Here is a 13,084-nt window from a genome sequence, read left to right on the forward strand (position 1 = left end):
AGGCTCCAAAAATAATATCTCAAATGCCCAATGAAGCCATTCTTATATGTTACATTTTGGATACACAAAATCTTATTTCCTGTGACATGCAAAAACAGAAGAGAAAAAATATGGAAAGATGAAAGAATATAACATCAATCAACTGCATGAGAAAGGAAGATACCTTCTCTTTATATGAACTCTCATTGTTTCCCAGGAACACAGTATAAAAAGATAACACTTCCTTGCATTTTATAAAAGGTTCTTGACATAATTTGTGACTTATTAACTAGTGATGCAAAATGCACATTGCACATGAAGTGCAATGTTTCTTCCTGTTTCTTAAAATTTAACACTATACTAAATAACATTAAAATATTTTTCATGCTGTGTTTATCTAACATTAAACTTCACATTTGCTTAACAGTGCACAATCTTCACAATAACAGGGTGTATTGCCAAAGGCAGCATGCAGACTTTTTGGAATTGCTCCCATCTCTTTCGGTTCACCTGTAAAAACATCTACGTGCTCCCTAGGACTGCATCTGTGGCTAGTTTTAAAAAATGACTATCCATGCAAATAGGCATAATTTCAGCATGAAATAATCTGTAAAAATCAAGATAGTAGGCAGTGCTTAGATTGGGAAAAAAAGTATTTAAAAATGCTATGTTCATTCTATTGTCTTTGCCCATGTATTTTGGATGTGCTAAAAGAATTTTCAGAGCTTCTGTGTCAAAGACTGTTCCGAAAGGAACATGATGCTTGTTTATCTTACTGACTCCTTGTATCCAGGAGGGGAAAATAAAAAATAAAAATTCCCTGAATTCGGACTGGAAATCTAGACCCAATCATTGCTGCCAGCACTCTGTGCAGAAATTGTTGTTAATATAAAAAATGCATGAAGCAAACTAGGTTATGGAATTAAAAAACAAAAAAGTCACACGGCAAATCACTGTGGTCCCAATTCTGAACCCTTACTCATGCTGAGTAGTGTCTTCTTCTGCAAGTAATTCCACTGGAATCAATGGCATTACTCACATAGCAAGATACTATTCGATGCAAGTGAGCATGGCAGAATCAGGTCCTGACTGGAAGGGCATTTATGAAGGATACCATCATGCTTCCATCAAAGTCAATGGCAAAATGCCCATTAACTGCAACAAGGACAGGAACAGGACCTAACATCCCAGGCCTTATTATTGACAGTTAGACTGGAGTTGAAAGATGATTTTCATACATGAAAAGCCAAATTCTCTGCTGGTGAGAATGGATGACTCCACTCAAGTCACCCGGTGGCATTCATCTACACCAGAAGAGAATATTGGCCCAATAAGAAACAGGGAGAATGTTTACATTCCTCTTCAAAGTATATGAGTTTGCAAGGTACATGAAATAGCAGTAAGGAAATGTTAAGAGCTTTTGCCTCCGTATGTAAAATATCCCACAGGCATTTTAGCTTCAAAACAATCATTACCAACAGAAAAAAAAAACTGTACCATGTGCTTTTCCTTCCTTTGCTGTATAGTGAAACTATGCTTGATTAAAATCCAGCAATACGTTCCCAGACTCATACCAAAATCTAATGTCAAGTTTTGTGTTTTATGCACTTCCTAGCGGATTCTGGGCATCTGAACAGAACTTCCGTCTCTCTTACCCAATCCCAACCAAGGACGTACACAAAGAGGGCCTGCTGTATCCTTGAGGCAGTGACTCAGGAAATAGGTTGGCTGAAACAGGTCATAGGGTCATCGCTATGCATCCTTCCTCTTGAGCTTCCATTTTCCTCTCCCACAAACCATTCCTTAACAACTGCTCACCAGCTCACTTCTACCACCATGAGGGAAATCAGTTTTCCCTTAACGTATTGGAGGTGCTCTGGAATGTGGCACCCTTTTTCTCTCCCATTCTTATTAGAGGTTGAGGGTGCTTCTCTCACCTGTGCAGTAAATATTTCTGGGTTGCTCCTGGTATTCAGTAAAGCCTATGGGGTTTCTATCTTAAGATGTGCACTATTCTCAGTCTAAATAATGAGAAATACTTCTGCTTTAGCCATTGAATTATATCGGCTCATATCATTGGCTTAAGGGGGCCAAAATGAGTTCATATCCAGAGGAAAATAGAACACAATGGACAGCAGAATGCAAAATCCAATGCACATATGACACAGATATTATAGGAAGACTTTAATACTGGAAAGAAAAAATATTCCTACTTTATCTTTATATTTCATCAGCACTATATTTCCTACATACATGGTTGTGTCTGTGTACACCCATTCAGGAATATATATTTAGAGAATCACCTACTATAAGCCATTTTTAATGTATTTTTTTTAAAAGGAAAGACAATTTTTCAATTCTTTAATTTCAAATCGTTAAAGTTTACTTTGTATTACAAGCCATTTTTGACATTTCCTCTTTGCCAAGTGTATTTTTCATTATATCAACCCTAAACACTTAGGTAATTCCATGTAGGGGCCTGATCCTGTCAGGTGCTGATTGCCTCCTGCAAGATAGCGAACATTCTCAGTTTCCATGGACTTCAATGTGAAATAAGGTGCTCAGCACCTCTCTGAATCCATCTGATAGAGTAGCTTATATTATTCTACCTACCTTTAAAAAAATCTCATTACAAGAAGTTTAAGAATAGATCTGTAATAATGGTCAATTTCTGAGAAATCTAACATCCACAAGACATGTATATAATCAATATCCATTTACATGATTAGGTACAAACCAATATAACATAAATTTGCAAACAGCTTTCTTTCTAGACATCTCAAGGATTCATTGTCCTAAAATCTATTAATACAGATGTCTGTAGAATGGGGTATGATGTCAGGTATTTGGCTGTAGTTGTTAGAAAGAAATAGATTTATGCAATATCTAGTTTGATCATTCCTTTTAGATATAATAAATATTCTAGATTATATATTGGATACTAGATACCTATTCTAGTTTAATCCAGGAAAACTTCTCTATAAAGTTTAGTAAGTATGACAAGCTTATTTAAAGTTGAATAGCTGTGAAGGAATCTGTACTGACAACTAAAGCCTTTGGTACTCAATTGATACGAAATAACCAACTGGAAAAACAGTACCAAAGCTCTGAATATGAGGTATATGCACTGAGGAATTCCAGGGGAACATCATCCTGCAAAGCTGAAAATTGTTCATTCTGTCTTTTTGTCAGCCAACAACCATCTTTGCTCAGGTGTCTGCAAGTTTGTTCTCTGCTTATTATGGTAATGCAACTAAAGAAATTTAACATGTTCTTGATAATAGGAATATTCAAAACTTTAAAATGAAAGAGTTATACTGGACAAGATTTTGGCAGAATAAGCCAGGGCACATTAGATGAAAGCGATTTCAGATAGTCGTATTCACGCCCCCCTTTTCCCCCAACAAAAAGATAGATACATCTGAAGAACACATTACATTTCTAGATCATGAATCTGTTTTGGTGCTAAAAATCACTCCACTGCACTACTGAGAAGTACAAAGTGACAAATTATTTTGTGTAAAATTAATAATTGTTCCTTAGCAATTGTGGTTTTCTACTAATTTTTGGAACAGTTTTCACGGACATTTTCAAATAGGGTGACCCTCGTTGTCAAGAATTCTATCTCCTTTAGCTGAGATGCTGTTATGGAGGAATTTTAAACAGAATAGAAATAATTAACAACTCTAGGTGCACTAATAGCTCCTTTATTCCTCCACACCAAAAAGTAAAAAATTTCAACTAATTAACTTTGGACCTACCTGAGCTAGTCTTTATCTCAAAACAGAAATACAATCCCCCTTTAAGAACATGGACATATAGGACCCAATCCAGCCCATCCACGGCAACTCCTGTGAAGTACTGAGCATCCTCAACTCCCATTGACTGTCCTGGGAATTGAGGTTACTTGACACATCTCAGGTGGTACTCAACATCTTACTGGTTCAGGCCTTCACTGTTTTGAGGAGAAACATACCCTGTGGTCATGTATCTGCAGGTTGCATTGTTTAGATAAACAGTTTGTCCAACTGAGAAAGAGACAACAAGCCTACCCGTGGTACAAAAATATCACTACTGTTTTCCTTACAAACCAGTTTTATGTTCTTCATGAGCAGTTAAATAATTTTTTAAAGTCCACATGGAATCCATGCATTACCAAGCTGTAAGATTCACAAGATTCCTCCTGTAAACTCAACTCAGGCTAGCCTAGATGTCTTTTCAAAATTACATTATGCTGTTAAATCAGAATGTTTGAATCAAATAGTCACTACAGTATACTTAGGGATAGACTAAATCCTGATTTAAGGAATATAACTTGTAATATTCTTTAATTCTGCAACTAAACACAAATAAGGCATCTCTTTCAAATCTGATTGTGTCTATGATTATTTAATTTACTAACTGAACATAAAAAATCAGAATGTACATTAAAAGGCCTCCTTAGCTTTTGACCTATAGAAACCTTATATACAGATAGCATCATTCATAGAATGTTACATGTTTTGCAGCATAATTTAATAAGGAATGGGTAACAAAACTATATACATTGTGCCTTTTTATTGTAGTTCAACTCAGTAACCTGTTAGCACTCAAGTGTCTACTTTTGAGTATTTATAAATATTTTAGCTATTAGAGGTAAGCTTTGGAAGAAAAGCACATGAAATAAACCCTGAAATGGGTGTCAATGGCAGTAAACTTTATATGCTTGGTGACAGATTATTAAAAAAACCCTGTAAGGATAAGACCTAAAGGACATCTGCCACATACAAATTTACATGTAAGAAATCTACCTTACTGTAATTCATTTACATACTGTCAGATCTGTCAGGATAACAGAAGTAACAAACCTTCCAAGTTTTTACATCTAATAGTTAAATTGCTGTATTTCTAAAACCCTCCGTTGACCGATTAGGCAATATTAGCTCTTCTCTTATAGGGTAGTAAATGTGTGTGTGTATACAGTGTTTGTGGGAAAGTACACACACATAATCACATGCTGTACATAACATACATTGGAGATACACTGTTCACAGCAAGAAATACAAAATGCCCATTGTAGTCATTCAGAATCTGTACCAAACTTAGTATATTTCCCCCAACTTGTACTCAATATTCAAAGGATTCTCTAGCCTGCAAACATTGCCCACTACCATGTACAGTTTATATGACCAACGGATCCCGCTTTATTGAGATATTAATCTGAGCGTCCCTACCTATTCTTTCTTGAAATGGAGAAGATATGCATAGCATGTAGAACTCAGACAGGTTAATTCTGGTCTCAGGTGTGATTTCTGGCCATTGTAGAGGCAGACATCTTTAGATTTTTTAAAGCCTAAATACATTACCCAAGATCTCTCTGCCTACACGATAGAAATCAAACACAAGGAAAATGGAAGGCAGAAGTAAGGCTGACAAGACGCATGAAGTTAGCCTAAAGTAACCACTTAGATGTGGTCTGTGCATCTTCTGAAAGAGACTTAAACAACCTGCTCTGTACTCTCTATCAATATTCTCCAGGGCCCTAAAGATTTCCCAGGGCAAGGTTTAAACCAAACATACCCCCCCCACACCCAGGTTTTAGCCACTGAAGCAGACAGTCCTGGCTAACAATGCATCATAAATTCATAAAGCTCGCAGTAACAGTCGTTGGGCTGAGGATCTGCAGTGAGCGAGAGAGACTTGCACCTGTCTTTCTTGACATAACACACCTGTCTGGCACTGCCCATGCGCATTTCGATGCGGCTCTCGGTACCTTTCCTTAGCCCTCGTCCAGACTAACCCGCGGCATCGGCGGGTTAAAATCGATTGCTCGGGGATCGATATATCGCGTCTAGTCTGGACGCGGTGTATCGATCCCCGAGCGCGCTTACATCGATTCCGGAACTCCATCAATCCGAACGGAGTTCCGGAATCGACGCGGAGAGCCGCGGACATCGATGCCGCCCCGTCCAGACTGGTGAGTACCTCGATTTTAGAAATTCGACTTCAGCTACGTTATTCTCGTAGCTGAAGTTGCGTATCTAAAATCGATTTTAATTCCTAGTCTGGACGTGGCCTTAGTTGTGGAGAAGAAAGAAGGGGGCTACTGTCTGCTTTTAAGAGCCCATCGGAGCTGCCAGAACTGCCTCACAGGCAGAGTTCTCGAGCAAACTGGTGCTCGACGGCTGCTTTGCAGCCGGGAAACGTGCACGGACGCCTTTCTGCTCCTCCTGCCAAGATTTCCAGTCCCCACATCCCCACCTGCCGTGCAATTCTGCCTCGGACAGTCTCCCCTCGATTCTAGCCTGCACGCTCCCTACCGACTCTAACTTTCTCTTAACTTACAAAGACCCACTCCAGCAAACGCCGTCTGAGCAGGGAGCCCATTTATGCTCAGCTTCTTAGAGACAAACGCTTCCCACACTGAGTTTGTGCCCAAACTGTACATACAATCCACACCTAGCGATTAAACCCACTGTCCAAACAAGGCTTCACATTTTAAGATCTACTCTTCAAACGCCCCCCCTTTCAAGACTTAGCTAAACTTAAAGCACACCTCTCTCCCATTCTCCCTTCTACAAGGGCTAGTACAGACCCATTCAGAAAGAATCGATTCCTCATGCATTTTCACTCAATTCACACACATGGCAAAGTGGTTTTGGTCAGTCATCAGATTAAAAAAAAACCCCACACACATCTCCACCAACATGAAAAAAAAATCCCCTTTCCAAGAAAAGTGCCCGCATCCCTAACCTCACTACGGATTGCTAATAACCTTATCCCTAAACTTGCGTCTGATCTATTCTCACACGCTCGCTCGATCACATTTTCTGTACATTTCCACAATTCTCAGATCGTTCCACCCTTAGGAATGAAAAGTAATAACAATGAAAAAGCCCCTGTCCTGCCCGGCGAGGGTTAAAAAAAAGGAGAAGTAGAGACATGCAAATGACAAGCAAATTGGAACGGACAAAAAGAAAGGCAGCTATAATAAACAAGACAAAGAGGAGGCTCATAGGAGCAGACTAGGAGTTTAAAAAGGGGGGATGGGAAGAAGGGGAAGCTCGGAACAACAAAAAGAAGTAAAATACTCCCCGCATTTTCCAGCCCCAGCAAAGTGCCCTCCAACCACACACCAAAATAAAATAAAATGAGGAGAGTCAACAAAAGGTGGCAGAAACGGAGACAAGCAGAGAAGAGACAAACAATCTCACCTCAGAACAACCAGGTCACTTACTCTTTCGGACTGGGCAGGCTAGGGTGATGGTTCCCCTGAAGCTTCGGGGTAACAAATCGCTACTGCTTTAGTTATTATATTACTGTTATTATTCTATAACCAAGTCATCGCAATGACCCCCCACCTCCCGGAAAAAGCAGCACACGCTTGACACTGGTGACCGGTATTTTGCTGGGGATTATTTGGTATCATTTAAATAGCCCATGCAAGTGCTGGAGGAAAAGATTTTTTTTTTTTTAAAGAGGAAGGAGGTGAAGAGGGGGAAATACTTACTCAGTGCAAAAGCGATGGAAGTGAGTCTATTTTTTTTTTTTGTGCCGGTGGGAAGAGAGAGGAAAACAGAGAGAGAGAGAGCCTGATAGCCTGCTGATGATGAATATTATAATTGGACAAGGGAGGGTGAGTGAGTGTGTGAGAAAGAGAATGGGTGAGTATGCAGGGGAGAGAGAGATAGAGAGAGTGTGTGTGAGTGCGAGAGAGAGAGAGAGAGAGGAGGGGGGAGGGAAGAGCTCGTTTGCGCCGCACTCCTCTCCCTGGCTGTAATTGTCTATTATTTCTGCAGGCAGCAGAGCAGCCTCGCTCAGCTGAGGGCTCCGCACCACAACAAGATTTACTTTAAGACACAGCTGAAGGAAACAGGAAGACTACACGTCACAGTCTGAATGACGTGAGCCAGGCCAAGCGCCCAATCGGGAGGCTCCTTTGGATTGAAGGGGGGATAGTGAACCGAGAACTTGGGAGGAAAAAAAAAGAGGGGTGGAGGGAGAAAGAGGAGGAGAAACTGGATCCCTTCCCCAGCCCCCCACCCAGTGCTGCAGGGAAGGAGACTTTATCACCTAATCTGGTGCTTCCATTGAGAGAGCCATCTGCAAGCAGCAGCTAAGAGCAGCACTTGATCTACTTCTGAATCTTGCCACTCACTCCAGGTCCAGCAGTGCATGGCAGATCAGTTACCTAAAGAGTAGCAAAGCTCGTCTGGGTGATGTTACTGCACAGCAAAAGCTGCACCGCAGTTATGGATAAGTAAATGAAAGGAGACACCTTACCTCAGCTATTTAATAATTTGGGGGCGGGGGTATTTCAAGATAAAGTAACTAAAAAAAAATGAAATAGAGAAAAGTCTTCAGCAAAGTGAGGAGTGCTGACCAAGGTACCCCAACGTTATTCACTAAGATTTTAGATTTTTTTTCTTTCCGTAATTCTAGCAGACTGGGGGGTGGAGGGTGAGGGGGAACTGTACAATTTGGAAGCCAATCTGTCCCTGTTCCAGGGCTATCATTGCTGTGAATGTTTAGGAAGTGGTTGGTAATCATCTCTGGCAGCATCATATACGAACTAGAGCAATAGTAGCATTAAAAAAAAAAAAAAAGCCAAAGCACAACAGATATAAGGCAAATTTCCTGCAACCCTGACACAATAACCCAAGCCAGTTACTGTGTAGGAACGCCTGTTTGGACACAGTGCTTACACACTTTTTGATGAACTAGTTACAAACTTTAAAAAAATACTTATTTCAAAACTTCGTATCAATCTTAAATACAAGGCGTAAAGAGGATTCACTTTCTATTGAATGTGATGCTGCAACTTTAACTGAGCCCAACATTTAACTTATCACTCGTGAGACAGAAAATAAACGAGCAAAAAAGAGCATCAGGGTGCACCGTGTCCAAACAAATGGCTTTTAATAAACAAGATTAATTGCTCCTCATTTATATTTACTATGGACTTCTCTGACTCAGACATCATAAAAGCCTGCACCTAAAGTTCAGATCAACTTAAATATATACCTAGCTAATTGAACACCGATTGAACTATATACTCTGCTGTAAATCAGTAGGAGAGGGGGGAAAATCAGTATCTTCCCAATTTCTCTGGAATGTAATTAGATCAGAGTGCGGTCAGGTTTTACACTGGTTAGCGCAGATTTACGACGTGTGCTAACAGTAAAGACACAGACACGTTAATACTCGGACATGTTAATTTCTGTGAGAGAATCATCCCCCTGTTTGAAACGGATGATGTTGAAGTTTGCTTAAAAAATATGTCTAGGCATCCACACTGCAGGAAAAGAGGAGAAAAGAAAACTTTGGAAGGAAAAGTCAGAGCAGAGAGGTTAAACCGCTTTGAGAAAGGTAAGAACAGTGTTTAATATGTGTGTGAAAATAAATATCCGTCTCTTGATTTATGTATTTGTTAAAATATTAACTTAACTTCTCTGTCTCATGACAATGCTAAAACAGTTGCCAAATAGATAAATGCACACACCGCAGTCCGGAGGTTTAGCATTTTGTGTCTCTGAAGATCCCAGTTAATGGACCTAAATGCCCTATTTGGGGATATTTTCAAGGTCAGCCAGGCTAATTTCTGGGGACTGCGTAACTTCTATAGTTGGTTCACTTTTTATTCTGATTTTCAAAGTGCCCGGGAGCTCGCAACTCAAAACCCAGGCGGGAATTTAAGAAAAAAGAGCGGGCTAAACTTCTCAGCCCCTGAGCCGGTGAGAAGTGGATTCTCGTGGGAAAGGACCGATGGGCACTTTAGCCCAGGCGGGGCTGGGTTGCTACTTGAGCGCAATACCGGGGGAAGTTTGTGGATCTGTTTGCGTTGGGAGAGGTTCTGGGGACCAGGCTGTGCAACGCTGCAGACAGCGGCGGGCGAGTGCAGCAGGCGTGGTGCTCTGACCCCGGCCACCAGTGCCCCGGCAACTCCAGCAGCTCCCAGTATAAAACCTGCGCCTCCCCTCCCTTCTGGGGCAGACCTGGCGTACAGTGCTTCGCCCTCTGCTCTGCTGGCTACGTTATGCGGCGACGCAGGGATCTCTCCCCCTTCCCCCCCCCAAGGATCTGTCTCGTTAAAGGAGAGCCTCAGCTTCCAGCCTTGACACGTGGATTTATGCTGCGGCGCGCGGACCTGTCACCAGGCATCCACATAATGTGGGTGGCTGAAATTTCACAGCCCCCGTCTCTGTTTAGGTTGCAGCTCCCCGTCCCTCTTTCTCCAAAGAGAAAGCTCCCGAATATCTGATCCCACTCCCCCATCTGTTGTCTGATGCGTTAGGCGACGCGGAAAAGTCAGCCGTCAGTTATGGGACAACACGCTACCCACAAGCTCCGGTGCTGTGTATCCCACCCCCCCTCCATTATTTCAAAGAGTTAACACAAGTTTAGAAGCCTTCCCGGCCACTAAACTGTTAACAAAAGGTGCAGCAATGTACTTAATGCTGCTTGTGCTTTGAAAACCGCTGCCTTACCAGTGTTCAAAGGGATAGTGGTGGCTATTTACCCTACACGTGTATGCATAAAAGGCGATTGCTCCATTCTCTGCTCCTGGGTTTGTTTGCTTGCTTATTGTTTCTTTACATCCCATTTGAAAACAAACCAGAAAGTCAAAGTCAACTCCCATTACTAATAATCGTCGTGTCCAGCCGAGGAGCTGTCACTCTACGTGCGGGCTGTCAGCTCAGGGGGTTTCTAGCCATAGATACCCATCGCACAGCCAACCAACCTGGACTTGTTCAGAAGCGAAATGCCAGAAGATCAGTAGCAGTGGCAGCTGCAGGAATTCCCTAGTGGGAACCCAACTGCTTATGCCCCTCTGAAGTGATGTTTGTTTAACTAACAGCTTAAATGTAAACAGAAATGATCGCTTAATATCACTTGGAATAAACATTTAACATAGCGCTCAGGGAGCAACGAGAAAACGTAAAACTGCCTCTAGTTAAACCATTCCTTTTTCTTCCCCCTCCTTCCGCCGGAGTCATGAATCACAAGAAAATACAACAGATAAAAAGCCCCTAATTACAGCTCCCCACATTGCTGTATTGTGGAGTGAGCTAATCATTTAGCAGATAGCATACTATTCATAGATGAAAAAAGTGAAAACTTTTATCATTAGAATGTAATATTATCCGAAACTGATCCATTAGCCAGCCTCGGCTTCGCCTGAGGCACCAAACTTTCCAATATCAAGATATTAACAGATGGTGGTAACCACATGGTGAGATGTTGCTTAGAGAATCCATAATTTCACTCAGGCCTAAAGGACTGAATCCCATATAGCCGACGTGTATTCTGTATTGCCCCATTCTACTTCTTCTTCTGCCTCTATTTCAAGATTCGGGTTTTTTTTAACATTACAGCTCTCAAGAAGCTTGTATTTTTTAAATAAAAACAAAGTTCTTGGGGTGACTGAAGAGTTCCAAATATTCGTGCTACCTGACGTCACTATTTACCCCTCTTTTAACTTGTGCACTAAATATTTATTTATTTATTTCACTAAATAGAGATGAAACACAAACAAATACCAGGGGGCAACCGTTCAGTGGAGAAATTTACTGAAAGAAAGTGGCCAGAAGGTGAGTGCATTTGTCCGCATATCTCAGTGCAACAGTGCAACAAGACTCAAACTGGAATGCAATTATTTGACACTTAAAAAAAAACAAGTAATTTTTTCTTTTAGGCGTGGACATAAATTGCTTGGTGAAATGTAATTTGCCCCTAAGCCCTAACAGACAGGTTTGTAGGAGCAGCAGCACCTGAGTTGCTGGCTAAGCGAATAACCAGAGAAGGAAGCTGCATTACAAACTGTTACTGAGGCAAAACTCTCTAGACCAGAAAGTTTCGACATAATAAAAGTTGAGGCACTTGCTTCCTCTCTATGCATGATGTTCCTGCTCCGAAGAGCGCTTGTAAGAGGAATTTAGGATGTTTTCATCACACCACACGCTTCTTTCTTGGCAGAGTTTGGAAATCAGCATCGGTGGCAGCGTGGCCACAGGATCTTCTTTGCTTGCTGTAGCAGCAGAGGGCAGCCGCCACAGCAATGGCTCTCCCTTTGCCGTTCCTCTTTCTGAACCCACCCTCCTTCGGGCTATTCCGCCAGGGTCAGATCCCGCAGCCACTGCACTCCAGGGCACCCGTTCCATGAACTCAGGGATCGAGCCCTGAGCCAATCTCTGTTGGTTCCCAGCTGAGTTTCCACCAGTCATGTCATTTCTGGTGCCTCTCCCATAACCTCATCCCGTTCCCTCCTTCGGAGAAATTTCACTCGCTCTACAGAAGAAGTGGGAAAGCAGACTCGCCACAAACGGCAGGATAAAAGGGATGCCCGTCTCCAGCTCACACATCGAGTACTGTTTCCACGTGGCCCCTAACCCAGGAGGCGAGAGCTCCAGGGTAGCTTCTCTGTGCCAAGCCCATACACAAGTTCCTACCTTTAACTTCTTTTTTAAAAACAATTAAGGGCAAGCCTGCTACTGTTTTCACAAATCAGTCTCCTTCTCCACCTCTCATGTGGTTGGCCCGTGGGGTTTTGTCGCTGCAAAAAGTCTGATGGCCCTTGGAGACAGGTGCTCAGACAAGAAGTAAAATAATATGAAATGGAAGTCTAAACTGATCACGAACGAGCTTTCTGACCATCTTTATGTTATCAGTGACCATAAATCTGAGATGTAATTGAGCCTGACCCGAACATCTTTGCTTTGATACCTTCTCTTCCTAAGTCAAGACATATGTCTCGGTGGACATATTTTCAGTGTGACTTGTGCCATGTAATAGAAGTAACGTGCGGCTGCTTTATCCGTTTTATCTCGCATACTCCCCACTGAGATTCTAGGTGGGAAAAGGAAGGACCTGATGAAGTGAAGGAGCTGGAGGGTTTTGTGTTTGCTAGCGAAGGTCAGATACTAAAGCCGTGGTTTGCATTATTTTAAGTTAGACCTTTAAAAAAGGATTGCAATGTTGATAGATGTTACCATTCTGTTTTCCTGCATTTTGCGAGATACGCTGCTCTACGTCATTCATCATCCCAGAAAAATCAAATATAGCTTTACTGGATAGTCCATCGTGCCAGATGTTCTCCCCAATACAGCATTACTGAAATGCCTTTTGT

At 41.8% G+C, this 13,084-nt stretch overlaps 1 protein-coding gene across 3 annotated transcripts in view; it reads right to left on the bottom strand.

Annotated features, from left to right (window-relative positions):
- PROX1 (prospero homeobox 1) overlaps positions 1-7,760 on the bottom strand; it is a 54,192-nt gene extending 46,432 nt beyond the window's left edge. For 2 of the 3 annotated variants that reach the window (XM_050950225.1, XM_050950222.1), the window contains exon 1: positions 7,469-7,760. The gene's annotated coding sequence lies outside the window, so the exon portion shown is untranslated. Of the gene's footprint in view, positions 1-7,172; positions 7,218-7,468 lie in introns of those variants that run through there. The other variant, XM_050950223.1, reaches the window with a different exon arrangement.
- Positions 7,761-13,084: the final 5,324 nt, after the last annotated feature.

The sequence above is a fragment of the Gopherus flavomarginatus genome, chromosome 4, assembly GCF_025201925.1.
Source record: "Gopherus flavomarginatus isolate rGopFla2 chromosome 4, rGopFla2.mat.asm, whole genome shotgun sequence".
In the NCBI taxonomy this organism is placed as follows: Eukaryota; Metazoa; Chordata; order Testudines; family Testudinidae; genus Gopherus; species Gopherus flavomarginatus.